The sequence below is a fragment of the Caretta caretta genome, chromosome 2 (assembly GCF_965140235.1).
Source record: "Caretta caretta isolate rCarCar2 chromosome 2, rCarCar1.hap1, whole genome shotgun sequence".
Classification (NCBI taxonomy): Eukaryota; Metazoa; Chordata; order Testudines; family Cheloniidae; genus Caretta; species Caretta caretta.
The window spans coordinates 268,208,869-268,223,648 of record NC_134207.1 but is presented as its reverse complement, the minus strand read 5'-3'; positions in this window follow the sequence as shown (position 1 = coordinate 268,223,648).

The window sequence follows — 14,780 nt, the reverse complement described above, 5'->3', positions numbered from 1 at the left end:
GGTTCTCGCTGTCCCTCTGCAAACTGTCCGTATTCCCCATTGAGCTGGTTCATCTTGTGACTCTGCAACGACTGGCAATTCATGGTCCCTGTGCTTGCACCACTCACGACGCTGTGCAGGCTCCATGCTTCTGCCAGAGATGACAGCCAGGGAGGAGAGCCCGGCAGGTTGGTGAGATTTTTAAAAAAGGTGTGAACATTCTGGGATATAAATGACATTATGGGATGGAGACAGGGAAAGATGACCATGGAGAAGTGGGGGCGGGGAGAAAGAAGACTCTGAAAGGTTCCTCTAAGCGGCCAACCTTTAGGCTCACGTCCAGACTAATGAGTTGATCTGGCTGGAGAGGACAGGCCAAGGAATTCACGCCAGTCTCCATGCTGAGCCAGTAATCCCCGGTAGCTTCCCCAAGGAAGGAAGCTTAGGAGGCACACTGAGCACCCACGTACTTGAGTCCAGGTGGCCTGGAGAGCGACACGCTGGTCCTGGCCGCTGGGCACTTTGGGGAGCGGTTTGATATCTTGGGAGCAGGCTGTTAAGCACATCAGTCCCTGCTCAACACCGTTGCCTGCACCCCTTCACTGCATGGGGTGCTGGGCCAATAACTGAGTGTGGGAACAGCACTGGCCCATGGTAGCTACTGCGTATTGCAACCAGTGACAGATGGTCCCCGTCCCCTAGACGCCCCCTTCCCCCCTGGGCCCTGGCCACACGAGCAAACAGGCTGTGGAGTCCAGTGAGGCAGCCACTAGCCATGCCCAAGCCCTGCCTGGAGGGGGCCCGGCAGTCCCTGTTACCAGCCAAGGGCTGCAGGAGCAGCTGCGCTGCCGGGCTGGGCCTGGGCAGAAGGCTTTGTCCTCCCCAGGGTTTTCGTGGCTTTGCACGGCAACCCGGGCCACAGCCTCTCCTGCCCGGAGGCTTGTGACACATGGAGGGCGGAGGACCGCGGTGTAAGGAGAGCAAAGTGAGAGGCCATTGCTAGGCTGCGGTCCAGGAGAGCTCTCCAGAGAACGAGCTCAGGAGGTGGCTGGGGCAGCACTAGGGCAACTGCCCCCTACCCAGAAATGGCAGTAAACTAAAGCCACCTTCGCACCTGTTCTCTGGGTCCAGCCCAGCTGGGAAGTAGCTGCCAGGCTTTCCAGCTGCCATCAGGGGACCATGCTCTCTAGGTCCAGCCTGCAGAACAACTCCACTAGGGGGCTCCAGGGGTAAGGGCCTCATTTGCTATGGGCAAAGGGGGGCAGCTGTCCCCCTCAGCCTCGGTTTGCTCCTCCCCACCCCCCCATGACTTGTCCTAGGTCTATACGTTCCTCTCCCCCACCCTCAACTTTGCCGGCCAGAACAGAAGCCCATATACTGCTCTATAGACCTACACAGCTCTGCCCCCCACCCCCGAATTTTTCTGAAATGACGCCCCTGTCCAAATAATGGAGCAGGCAGGCAAGGACGTAGAGCTATCTCTGGGGAGAGGCTGGCAGATGCATCGAGCGGGACATTGGTCGTGCTCCATCCTTCACTAGTGCGGCAAGGAGAAGCTCCCAGGAGGCTCTAGCCATTGTAAATATTTGAAGAACCTTTAGGGTGGTGGGTCGCTCGGGCCGGGAAATGGGAGGGTATGTCTGCGCGGCAGTCGGGAGGGGTGACAGCAGCACTTGGGAGCGTACCCCAGCTAGCTAAAAAATAGCACTATGGCCCTGGGGCACTGGGGGCAGCATGGGTAGCCACCCGAGCACAAGCCAGGCCTGGGCCTACAGACGATCTCGGCTGTACCCTCAGAGAGGCAGGAGTGAACCAGGGAGCTCAGGAATGAACCCAGTGCTGGAAATGCCAGTTTAACATGGGGAGAAGGCATCCAAATGGCACTCGCATTCTTAAAACCTCACAGTCCCCAGTTCTTCTCGGGGTGCCCAGCTAGACTTGGGGTGCCCAGTTCCGCTCAGGGTGCGCAGTTCTGCTCAGGGTGCCCAGCTAGACTCATGGTACCCGGTTCCGCTTGGGCACCCAGTTCTGCTCCGAGCACCCAACTAAGTGCAGGGGCAGGGCCCTCAGCTAGTAACAATCTCTCTGAGCCTGGGATGGCTTCCATCCATGTCTGATTTTCTCCAGATTTCTTATTAAACAAAGAAGAGGTCAGCTGGCCTGGCCCATGTCAGCTTGCCTGAGCAGAGCAGCAGGGAGAGACAGAACACAAAGCCCCCTTAGCCAGCCAGCCGCACCCCCACCAGTCTGTCCAGAGCATCTGCGTCAGTAGGGCCCAGGGAGCCGGCTGGGGTGTCTGGCCGTTGGCGCGTCCTGCCGTGAGCAGGTGTATCTTCAAATGGCACGGTCTGGCTGATTTCACCCAGCTCTCTGTTGAGCCCAGCTGCCCCCTGCCTCTGAGTCTCTGCTGCGAACCCCTTCGCATGAATAGCCTCGGAGCAGCCTGGAAGCCGGATGATCTTGCACAGAAGGGCGGTTTCTCTCCGGGAGCAGGAATCTCATTGTCCAGGAGCTCGGGGGACGTGCAGGTGGAAACACATTTTTCTGGTGTATGCCGTTAACATGGTTCCACTGATGGGCTGACGTCGCCATTGGCCCACAGGGCACCAAGCCAGGAGTGTGCTGGCCGGACGCTCAGGACAAAGACACACTCACAGGTAAATGGTGTCTAATAAAGTAGGCTCCCCCATTAGCTAATTCACTTCTTTCACCGGCTTTCCTCCCTGAAGCCCAGGCTGTGCTCGTGCTAATGCTGAACCCTTTCACAGCCATCAGCTGTGAGGGGGAGTGTGGTCTAATGGTTAGATCAAGATAGTGGGTGCCAGGACTCCTGTGGCAGCTTCCCGGCTCTGCTACGGAGTGACCTTGGACAAGTCAGTTAATCACTCTGTGCCTCAGTTTCCCTCTCTGTGAGGTGAGGGTGGCAGCTTTGCCCTAGGTTGCCGTGGAGCTGCAAGGTTAATGAACAGCTGCCTGCAGAGCAGTGGGAGGAAAGGCCTTGGGGCTGTGAGCACAAACTGTTCTTTGCTCTAGTGGACTAACCAGCGTGAGTCTCAGATCCAGCCCAAGCCAGATTCTAGTGGGCTCTGAAGATAGCCTTGTTTCATTACTGACCTAGGGGAAAACTCCCCTGTCCGCTGCATGCTGAGCCAGGGGCCAGCTGGGGTTAAGCCATGTGGCTCGGCTGAAATCAACGGAGCTACGTGGATTGACACTAGCTAAGGATCCTGCCTGGTGGCTCTCGGTGCCTATGTGGGATTCATGGAGGGAGGAGAGCAGCATATCAAAGTCATGAGGGTTCACCACATCTTGCCAGCTCAGAAGCCATGCAGGCCTTGTTGTTGAGTCTTCTGAGATGAGCTACATGTGATGTGTCCACGTCCCTGGTTTTTGGGCAAATCGTGAGCCAGAAGACCCTCTGTCGCTGTAACAAACTGGCTCTTATGCTGCCCCCCACTGGATGGAATTGGAACTGTCCCATCTGTGTGTCACAGACCCTATCTTGCTAACTGAGATTCTCCTTCAATTATGCTTGTGGAGCGGACTGATCTCAGTTCTAGCCCCACTGAGGCCATGAAGTCCCACCTGGGCAGCAGGGAGCAGGATTCTCACAAGTCCCAGTTGGCTTTGCGTTTGTGCAATGTTTGGGGTTTGTTTGCCAAGCCGGCAACAGCGTTAAATCCAATAGTAAACAGCGGGTGGGTGTAACTGCGAAAGCTTTATCATTATGCCGCAGTTCAGTGGAGTGGCCGAGCGATGGCAGCAAAGCCAAAGAAAGCAGCCGTGCTGCATGGACACCAAGAACCGTCTGGTGTCAAAGCGAAAGACATGCTAGGCCCCGGGGATGATCTCACTTGGCAGCAGGGTGTCAACGCTGAACTCTGAAAATCTGTTCCTGCCTCTCATGAGCTATGCACGAGTGGGATTGCTTTTGTGTACCCGTGGAATAAGACACACTGTGAGATCAGTGTCATGGGCCTGCTGCCCGTAGTACGTTCCCCAGCTCTGCGCGCGCACACACAAGTTACAAGTATCTGAACAATTAAAAATGGGGGGGCATCTCAGGAACGCCTGGGTTAAGTGACCAATTTGCACCACTCACTCTAGCCTGGGCGGCCTGCTGATATACCAGTTGTAGTTAGATGAGGCCCTGAAACAAAAACCCTGTATCAAGGGCCTGGTATGAGGCCTAAGGCCTGAACTAAAGTAATGGTCAAGACTTCGTTAACATAAAGCAAAGTTAAGCTGTGAGCCAGAGGCAGGCCCTGCTTACAAAAGCCGGCAAGGAGAGGGCTGATGTTGCAAAAACACACATAGCCAAAAGGTCCTGGGTACTAGAGATATAAACGTGTGCCAGGATGGTACCGAGAACGCTCGGATATGAGCACATTCCACACAGATAACAAGGCACATGCTGACCCATCCTAAAGACAGGGGCAAAAGGGTAATATGATGGATGGGGTTGTTTTGCTCTAACCAACATGAACAAGGTGAGAGGTGGCACCTTACTACGTAGAGGGTTTGTACCTCAATACGTCAGGAGTGAGGTGTAACTTGTTTGTAGCTCTGCATAAGACTTTACCCCGAGGATATGTCTCTATCTGGCCTGGGGCAGTGGTAAATCACGCCATGGACTGAACCAGTCCATTGTCAGGGAGCACATATGTACTAGCAGAACTGTAGACATCTGATCCGGGGCGCTAGAGACTGTGTTTCGTTTGGCAATAAACCTGGCCGGGTGCCTTCGTACCTTGTCGGAATCTGTGGTCCTTGGGGTTTCTCTCGGGGTCTGCTGTGTCAGCGATCCGCGCAGAGCCGGGGCAGCACACAGAGGGAACACACGCACGCAGCTGGCTGTTATCAACATTGGACACAGCAGAGCACCACACCGGTGACGTCTGACAACGTTGGTGACCCCGACCGCTGATCTGGTGAGTAAGTGAGCTGTCTGCTGTAGCAATCGCGATCTAACATGACAGAAAACCACTAGCTGAGGAACCCCCTTATCCTCTCCCTTCAAATCCCCACAGAGTTTGATAACTCGTGGACCCGCTGGATTGCCAGTAAAGGGGGTCCATATGAATTTAAAAAAGAAAGTGGGGAAACTTGAACTGGCATTTGTAAAGCAATGGTAGAAACAGAAGCTCTAAGAAATAATAGAAGTAAAAAAGCTAGGATTTTGCAATGAATGTCCATGGCAGTCAGATGGCTTAAACAACACGCCGACATACTGGCCAGGCATGTAATGGAGCAAACCAGGGAAGTTCAAGGGATAACTAAAGCCTTGGAGGAAGCAACCCAGGCAGTCAAGCACTGGAAAGCCCAAGTTTTTTTAACAGGGCAACAGGCAGTCCAGACTCACGATCTGCTCGAACAGATAAAGCAGGAAAACAAAAAATTGGAGACAGCTGCGGAAAACCTGCAGAAGAAAAACGTTCCGTCCCCTGTTGCTCAACAGACTTTGAGGGTTTTTCCAGTCCCAGAAGGATGGGGGCAGAAATGGAAGCAGGTGGCCCTAGCTAAATTAAAAGATGGAACATGGGACAACTGGAATGGAGGCTGCACTGGGGACATGTGGATGACCCAGCTGGATCATCCTCTCTTGACCCGTGGGCAGGGGCCACTGCACCGCAACCACCACCTTATGATGAGAACCAGGTTTTGGACAAACCCTCCCCAAAGCCTAGACCAATTCCTGTTAAAACAGGAGAAATGAGGGAAAAAGGGAGAGAAAGCCCTACCGTGGAACCTGACCCTGACACCCCACTTCACCCTTGACGCTACCCCACCAACTAGTGTTCCACCTCCATTGAGGTTATGGAACGCAGTGGAAACAGCAACAAAAAAAATTAACAGACACTTGAAAACAGCCCTACCCCCATGGCAATTATGCAGAAAGGAAAATGGAGGCACCCAAGTGCGGTACAGATACACCTCACCCACCTCGAGCGAGCGGCTTAACAGCCAGGCTCGATGCTTTAAAAATTAATGAACTAATTGCGTTAGCTGGAGCTGTCAGCCCCCCGCCTTCCAAGAATTTTAATGAGTTTATCGCATGGCTACGTAAATGCTCGCAGCTGTTAAAAGCAGTGGGAATTGATGTTATAGGAACCAATTTTAGTACAAACCCCTTTGGGACCACTGAATTGTCATACCCTTGGTTTTGATGATGATGTTACGCAAATGGTTAAACGTGTGGGGCTCAAAAGCATTTTAAGTTATCCAGTGGATTCGCTGCACTTAAAGGAATTACAGGAATGGCAGGAGAGGCTCCGGCCAAGATGGCTGACAGAAGACAAACGTATGTTAGGTTAACAGTGGGGGATACTGATCTCGAGGATTTGAAGCAACTTGTTTTGGAGGCGCTGCCTTCTGGGGTGACCGAATGGATGAATGCTTGGTGCGAGAATGGAGGCAGAGACGTACCTTGGAATGAATGGATTGGAAAAGTGGAGACTGCGGTTAAACAGCAGGAAGGAACTCCTGTCAATGAGCTGCGAACACAGTTAGGACAGTGGAAAATAGGGGAGGGCTCCTGCCTCATACTGGGAATGAGGGGCGATCAACAGGTTATCTCAAGTGCTTATATACAAATGCACAAAGCCTTGGAAACAAGCAGGGGGAACTGGAGGTCCTGGTGATGTCAAGGAACTATGACGTGATCGGAATAACAGAGACTTGGTAGGATAACTCACATGACTGGAGTACTGTCATGAATGGTTATAAACTGTTCAGGAAGGACAGGCAGGGCAGAAAAGGTGGGAGAGTAGCACTGTATGTAAGGGAGCAGTATGACTGCTCAGAGCTCCGGTACGAAACTGCAGAAAAACCGGAGTGTCTCTGGATTAAGTTTAGAAGTGTGTGCAACAAGAGTGATGTAGTGGTGGGAGTCTGCTATAGACCACCGGACCAGGGGGATGAGGTAGATGAGGCTTTCTTCCGGCAGCTCACGGAAGCTACTAGATCGCATGCCCTGATTCTCATGGGTGACTTTAATTTTCCTGATATCTGCTGGGAGAGCAATACAGCGGTGCATAGACAATTCAGGAAGTTTTTGGAAAGCGTAGGGGACAATTTCCTGGCGCAAGTGCTAGAGGAGCCAACTAGGGGGGGCGCTTTTCTTGACCTGCTGCTCACAAACCGGGTAGAATTAGTGGGGGAAGCAAAAGTGGATGGGAATCTGGGAGGCAGTGACCATGAGTTGGTTGAGTTCAGGATCCTGACGCAGGGAAGAAAGGTAAGCAGCAGGATACGGACCCTGGACTTCAGGAAAGCAGACTTCGACTCCCTCAGGGAACGGATGGCCAGGATCCCCTGGGGGACTAACTTGAAGGGGAAAGGAGTCCAGGAGAGCTGGCTGTATTTCAAGGAATCCCTGTTGAGGTTACAGGGACAAACCATCCCGATGAGTCGAAAGAATAGTAAATATGGCAGGCGACCAGTTTGGCTTAATGGTGAAATCCTAGCGGATCTTAAACATAAAAAAGAGGCTTACAAGAAGTGGAAGGTTGGACATATGACCAGGGAAGAGTATAAAAATATTGCTCGGGCATGTAGGAATGATATCAGGAGGGCCAAATTGCACCTGGAGCTGCAGCTAGCCAGAGATGTTAAGAGTAACAAGAAGGGTTTCTTCAGGTATGTTGGCAACAAGAAGAAAGCCAAGGAAAGTGTGGGCCCCTTACTGAATGAGGGAGGCAACCAAGTGACAGAGGATGTGGAAAAAGCTAATGTACTCAATGCTTTTTTTGCCTCTGTTTTCACTAACAAGGTCAGCTCCCAGACTGCTGCGCTGGGCATCGCAAAATGGGGAAGAGATGGCCAGCCCTCTGTGGAGATAGAGGTGGTTAGGGACTATTTAGAAAAGCTGGACGTGCACAAGTCCATGGGGCCGGACGAGTTGCATCCGAGAGTGCTGAAGGAATTGGCGGCTGTGATTGCAGAGCCATTGGCCATTATCTTTGAAAACTCGTGGCAAACGGGGGAAGTCCCGGATGACTGGAAAAAGGCTAATGTAGTGCCAATCTTTAAAAAAGGGAAGAAGGAGGATCCTGGGAACTACAGGCCAGTCAGCCTCACCTCAGTCCCTGGAAAAATCATGGAGCAGGTCCTCAAAGAATCAATCCTGAAGCACTTGCATGAGAGGAAAGTGATCAGGAACAGCCAGCATGGATTCACCAAGGGAAGGTCATGCCTGACTAATCTAATCGCCTTTTATGATGAGATTACTGGTTCTGTGGATGAAGGGAAAGCAGTGGATGTATTGTTTCTTGACCTTAGCAAAGCTTTTGACACGGTCTCCCACAGTATTCTTGTCAGCAAGTTAAGGAAGTATGGGCTGGAAGAATGCACTATAAGGTGGGTAGAAAGCTGGCTAGATTGTCGGGCTCAACGAGTAGTTATCAATGGCTTCATGTCTAGTTGGCAGCCGGTATCAAGTGGAGTGCCCCAAGGGTCGGTCCTGGGGCCGGTTTTGTTCAATATCTTCATAAATGATCTGGAGGATGGTGTGGATTGCACTCTCAGCAAATTTGCGGATGATACTAAACTGGGAGGATTGGTAGATACGCTGGAGGGGAGGGATAGGATACAGAAGGACCTAGACAAATTGGAGGATTGGGCCAAAAGAAATCTAATGAGGTTCAATAAGGATAAGTGCAGGGTCCTGCACTTAGGACGGAAGAACCCAATGCACAGCTACAGACTAGGGCCCGAATGGCTAGGCAGCAGTTCTGCAGAAAAGGACCTAGGGGTGACAGTGGACGAGAAGCTGGATATGAGTCAGCAGTGTGCCCTTGTTGCCAAGAAGGCCAATGGCATTTTGGGATGTATAAGTAGGGGCATAGCGAGCAGATCGAGGGACGTGATCGTTCCCCTCTATTCGACATTGGTGAGGCCTCATCTGGAGTACTGTGTCCAGTTTTGGGCCCCACACTTCAAGAATCATAGAATCATAGAATATAAGGGTTGGAAGGGACCCCAGAAGGTCATCTAGTCCAACCCCCTGCTCGAAGCAGGACCAAATCCCAGTTAAATCATCCCAGCCAGGGCTTTGTCAAGCCTGACCTTAAAAACCTCTAAGGAAGGAGATTCTACCACCTCCCTAGGTAACGCATTCCAGTGTTTCACAAGAAGGATGTGGATAAATTGGAGAGAGTCCAGCGAAGGGCAACAAAAATGATTAGGGGTCTGGAACACATGAGTTATGAGGAGAGGCTGAGGGAGCTGGGATTGTTTAGCCTGCAGAAGAGAAGAATGAGGGGGGATTTGATAGCTGCTTTCAACTACCTGAAAGGGGGTTCCAAAGAGGATGGCTCTAGACTGTTCTCAATGGTAGCAGATGACAGAACGAGGAGTAATGGTCTCAAGCTGCAGTGGGGGAGGTTTAGATTGGATATTAGGAAAAACTTTTTCACTAAGAGGGTGGTGAAACACTGGAATGCATTACCTAGGGAGGTGGTAGAATCTCCTTCCTTAGAGGTTTTTAAGGTCAGGCTTGACAAAGCCCTGGCTGGGATGATTTAACTGGGATTTGGTCCTGCTTCGAGCAGGGGGTTGGACTAGATGACCTTCTGGGGTCCCTTCCAACCCTTATATTCTATGATTCTATGAAAATCGGGGGTCCTGGATACTCTCCCTGTGGCCGTGGCCGGGGTAGGAGACGTCGTCGTGGAATGAACAGAGGTAGAGGAGTAAACGGAGAGAGTGAATGGGTTTCGCCTGAAACCTTGAAACAGGAGACTCCAGATCTTAAAGGGGAGAATGAGAAGCTGCGGACGCAGCTACAGGCATGTCTGGTTGGCAAGGGGTCTCAAAAGGGGGAAGAAAAGGCAGCGATGAAGGTGGCTAAGGCAACTGTGGCTAAAGCAATGATCCGATTGCTCATCATTCACTACTACAGGACAGTGCTTCCTGCAACTCAGACTGTGTTTTCCAGCCCCCCATGGCAAGAGATGTCTGGGGACCCCCACGCTGAAGCGCCCGAGTCAGGGACGGGCTTGCAGATTTTCTATTGGGCGTAGGGGCTGGAATGCCTATAGTAAAAGATCCATTTAATGTGTATCCAATAGTGGATTCCATACAGATCCAGGGCATCTCAGGAACTAAGCAAACATATGGGGCCTGGGTCACTTGCTGGAGGATTCTCTGCACCTTGAAGTCTTTAAACCATGATTTGAGGATTTCAATAGCTCAGACATAGGTGAGAGGTTTTTCACAGGAGTGGGTGGGTGAGATTCTGTGGCCTGCCTTGTGCAGGAGGTCAGACTAGATGATCATAATGATCCCTTCTGACCTTCATATCTATGACTCTATGAATCTATATGATGTTAAAACCCTCCCTCTCCGGCTTGGTGTACGTACCCTTCAGGAGAAGTGTGCTGCTGCAGGGAGAGACCATCTAATTGGGGCAGAAACCATCAAACGATTGGGATTAATTCTGAACATCCCAAACATGTGTATCAAAAAAACTCTCACTGTAACGGGAGAAACAAATAACGCTCACGTGATCCCTATGGGACTTGCTACTCAGACGGCGAAAGCAATAAAGCTCAAACAGCCACCTCCTGCACCAGAAGTCTGGGAAGGTTGGTGAGCTGCAATTCAAACCGTCCGAGCAGTGAACTCCCTAGATACAGGGAAAATACAAACCGCCATTACAGTAGAAGGAGACAACCCCCATTCATCAAACAATACCCAATACCTCAGAAAGCAAAAGAATCTTTATGGCAAGTTACAGAAGAATTGGAAAAATGAAAATTAATTTGAAGGTGTTCAGCGCCTAATGCAGCACCAATCTGGCCAGTCAAAACCCTGCTGGCACATGCAGATTAACTATTGACTATTGGGGGTTAAACAGAACTGCCAAGCGGGGAGCCCCCAGTAATGGCTGCTTACTCAGAATTGTTGGAGGTGGTAACCCCTGACGTGAAGTGGTTCTCAGTACTCGACGTGGCAAACAGCTTTTGGAGTTTACCTTTAAACCCAGAGTCTCAATACAGAACATATTTTGTATTCTAGGGTATATGCAATGTTGCTGGAATGTTTTGCCTATGGGGTACTGTGACGCACCCACAATATTTCATACTGTAGTGAGAAATATGAGAGAGAAGGAGGGGCTGTTACAAACGGGAAGGATAGTCCAGGATGTAGATGACATTTTAATCATCAGTGAAACAGAGCAGGAACACAGTGTTAATGTGGCAGTTATTGACTTGCTGCCAAGCGTAGGACTTGAAACTTAACCCCTCTAAATCCCAGATTAAAGAGAGAGAAGTGCAATATCTTGGAATTCGACTCAGTGCAGGGGGAAGGTCTGTGGATAAGGAAAGGGTAAAGTGCGTTGTTAACCTCCCTATGCCAGTAGATACTAAATCTTTGCAATCTTTTGGGGGGTTCACTAACTTCTGCAGAGAGTTTATGGTTGGGTACGCAGAGAAGGCAGGTCCCCTGTACGAGGTACTTAAAAGACCACAGTGGACCTGGACAGAGGAGGTAACTAATGCATGGGAGAGCTTGAAAAAAGGGTTAATGGAGGCACCTACCTTGGTCGCCCCTAACAACGAATTCCCCTTTGTATTGTACCCTAGTGTTAAGAATTTCGGTATTGTTAGTGTGCTTACACAGGACACTGATGCTGGGGAGAGACCCACTGCTTATTATAGCAGAGCATTAACAGGTCCAGAAAGCAAACTGGAAATGTGTGAGCAAACTGCTCTCGCTGCCTATTGGAAACTACAAAAAGCTCAGGCAATTATCAGAGCAAGCAAGGTGATTATAAAGAGTCACCATGAGCTGGGAAAATTACTCAGTCAGGAAAACCTGTCTAAAGGACGTGTGAGAGGAGACAAGGCCATTCAATGGGTCTTTGCTCTCATGTCCGAGAATGTTCGATTAGTCCCACTAAAAGAACCTGAAATATCTGTATGGGGATTGACTATAAGCGATCAAGAGCATGTTTGTGAACCCCCTCCCCCCCCCAACGGGAATCCAAAGCACACCCTGTCTTTAAAGCAACCCCAGCTGAACAGGTGATTGGAAAAACCATTTGGTTTGTGGACGGTAGCTCATATTACTCTGAAGGAAAACGAGTCACTGGTTTTTGCAGGGATTTGTTTAACTGGAAACCTGCAAAGAGTTAACTTCTTCCAGTACAAATTGAGCAAAGGGGGAACACAGTCTGCAGAAGTGTCAGTGGTCTTAGAAGTTTTAGCTAGAATGAAGAACAAGCAAACAGAGCTAATAATAGGAACTGATTCAGATTATGTTTACCAGAGAACCACCATCTACCTACCATGGTGGAGTAGTGTAGGTTTTACAGGAACTGACAGATCCAAAATTAAACACAAGACCTTATGGCAGCAAATAGAGAAATTGGCAGGGCAGTATCAGAGGATCCGGATGGTTAAAATAAAAGCCCATAAGAGAACAAGTCCATTGAAAAAGGGAAATTGAACAAGCAGATAAAGTGGCTAAGGAAGCACCCCTCACTGAAACGCTGTGGGAGCCCACACCCATTGCAGTAATCACCTGGGCTCAGGCAAAACAAGAACAAGAAAGGGAAGAAAACAACCAGAAAGAAAAGGAGTACTTGTGGCACCTTAGAGACTAACCAATTTATTTGAGCATAAGCTTTCGTGAGCTACATCCGATGAAGTGAGCTGTAGCTCACGAAAGCTTATGCTCAAATAAATTGGTTAGTCTCTAAGGTGCCACAAGTACTCCTTTTCTTTTTGCGAATACAGACTAACACGGCTGCTACTCTGAAACCAGAAAGAGCTACAGTTTTTACAGGACCTGCAGGCAAAAGATGACTTAATACAGCAATGGATAGTAGCAGTGGCAGGGTGTCCCGTTGAGAAAGGAGGGAGACCGAATTCTGGCAAAACCAGAAAAGGAATGGGTCCTGGTAATCCCTCAGCAGATGCAGTACCTCCTTTTAGGATGGGTCCATGGTTCAACTGTGGGAGGTCACCCAAAACAGGAAGAGGCGTTAGAAAAATTTAAAAAACTGGGATGGTGGCCTGGAATGAAAGAGGATGTAAACCTGCATATTCATAGCTGTTTAACGTGTGCTAAGCAAGACCCTGCTAGAAGAAAAAGACGTGGAGAGTTAATGCATCAAGCATCAAAAGGCCCCCTTCAATGTTTACAGGGTGATTTTGTGGGACCCTTGCCTACTGCTCCTAGGGGAAAGATTTTTGTTGATAATCCTGGATAGTTTTAGCACCACACTGGTGATGTCTGACAACACCAGTTTTCAGGCCGGTCTGGGAATGGATGTGAATTTTATACTTGGAGAAATCCCCATTAAATGGTCACTGCTACTCAAGCGGAACTAGGGTGCATCAATGGTGCTGCCCATCGAGATCATGCAGGAAAAGCAGGCACCAGCCTCTCAGGGTGACAGCTGAACTGCGGTCTCTCTGCCCACAAGAGAGCTTCAAACTAACAGCAAGCGCTGAAGAAGTGGAAACATTAGACTGAAATGATAAAAGAATCCCCCATGGGTTAACAACCACCTTTGATCACAGACTCGGACGGCATGGGACAACCTTAGATTTTAACTTTGGGAGGAGAGAATGCATGTGCAGATGCATTTAATTATTTGCATTCCTTTCCCCCATTTTAAGGAATACGTACATAGTTACAACTGGGTCTCTTTTTGAACTGCCTATGGATTAAACACCTGGGAAATTTAACATTGTTGTGGATCCTTAACTGCACCTTTGCAGTGACTGTTTCCTTTCCCCCTCCTCTGTGGCCAGATACAAATTCTTTGTGTGGTTTACTGCCCTCCCTCTTGTTTCAGGCTGGGGTAACTGCATGTAATCAAGTGGAGTTACTGCAGGTTTATGACAACTGACAGCAGAATCTGGGCTTGTGTTTATATAAGGATGGTGTAAAATGAAACTCTGACACTGCAAGCGCCCCAAGTCTGGTAGGGATGTTTGAAAACAGAGCCACGCTTTGTTTCCTGCACCCATCAAAATGACCTTGGTACAATAACATGGTTGGAAAACTCACAAACATCTCAAGGCCCCGTTCCTTGAGCTTCCCCTGCCGCAGCGAAGCAGTGGGACAAATCCAGGAGGTGTTACTCAGATCTCAAACAAAAGAACTCCTCTCTGACAAACTAATTCGGGGTTGAGGAGTTCATAAAACTGAACATCTCAGAACTACAGCAGGGCTGGTGCATACGTTGCAGTATGGTCTATTGTGTCACTTTCTTCTTGTCCTTCAAATCACTGCAAGGAGGTCTCCAGTGGCCTGAAGACATCGGAATGGGAAAGGATCGTGACATGCTGGCCATTGACATCACTTTACCTTTAGGCGGTTTATTTCTTTTTTTCTGTTGGTGTAACCGCTCGTTCAGCAGGTTGGTGTTTGTAAACTCCAGGTTCTGCTGTATGGGAAAATTCCCAGGGGGAGTGAGACTGAGTGAAAACTGAGGCCAGAGTGTGAGCTCAGGGTCTACATCTGGAATAATTCCGCTGCAGTGGTGGTTGCCGTAGCGAGGAGTTCTATAGAAATGCCCTGTAGGCACCGGTGGGGTCACCCCTGATTTAAACCAGCATAACTGAGATTGCAGGCTGGCCCATTTGGCTTCCGTGAACATTTGTTCCAAGGATCTGATTCTCTGGTCTGCTTCACACCCCTTGTGCCATTTTGGCAGCAGAAAGGAGCCACAAACTGAATAGAACTGGCCCCAGGGAGCTAAGTCCAGCATAAGAGGGTACCCTGGCCAGCACTGAATGGCTGAAAGGGCTCTAAGACAGTCCCTAGCAAGGGAACGTGTCCAG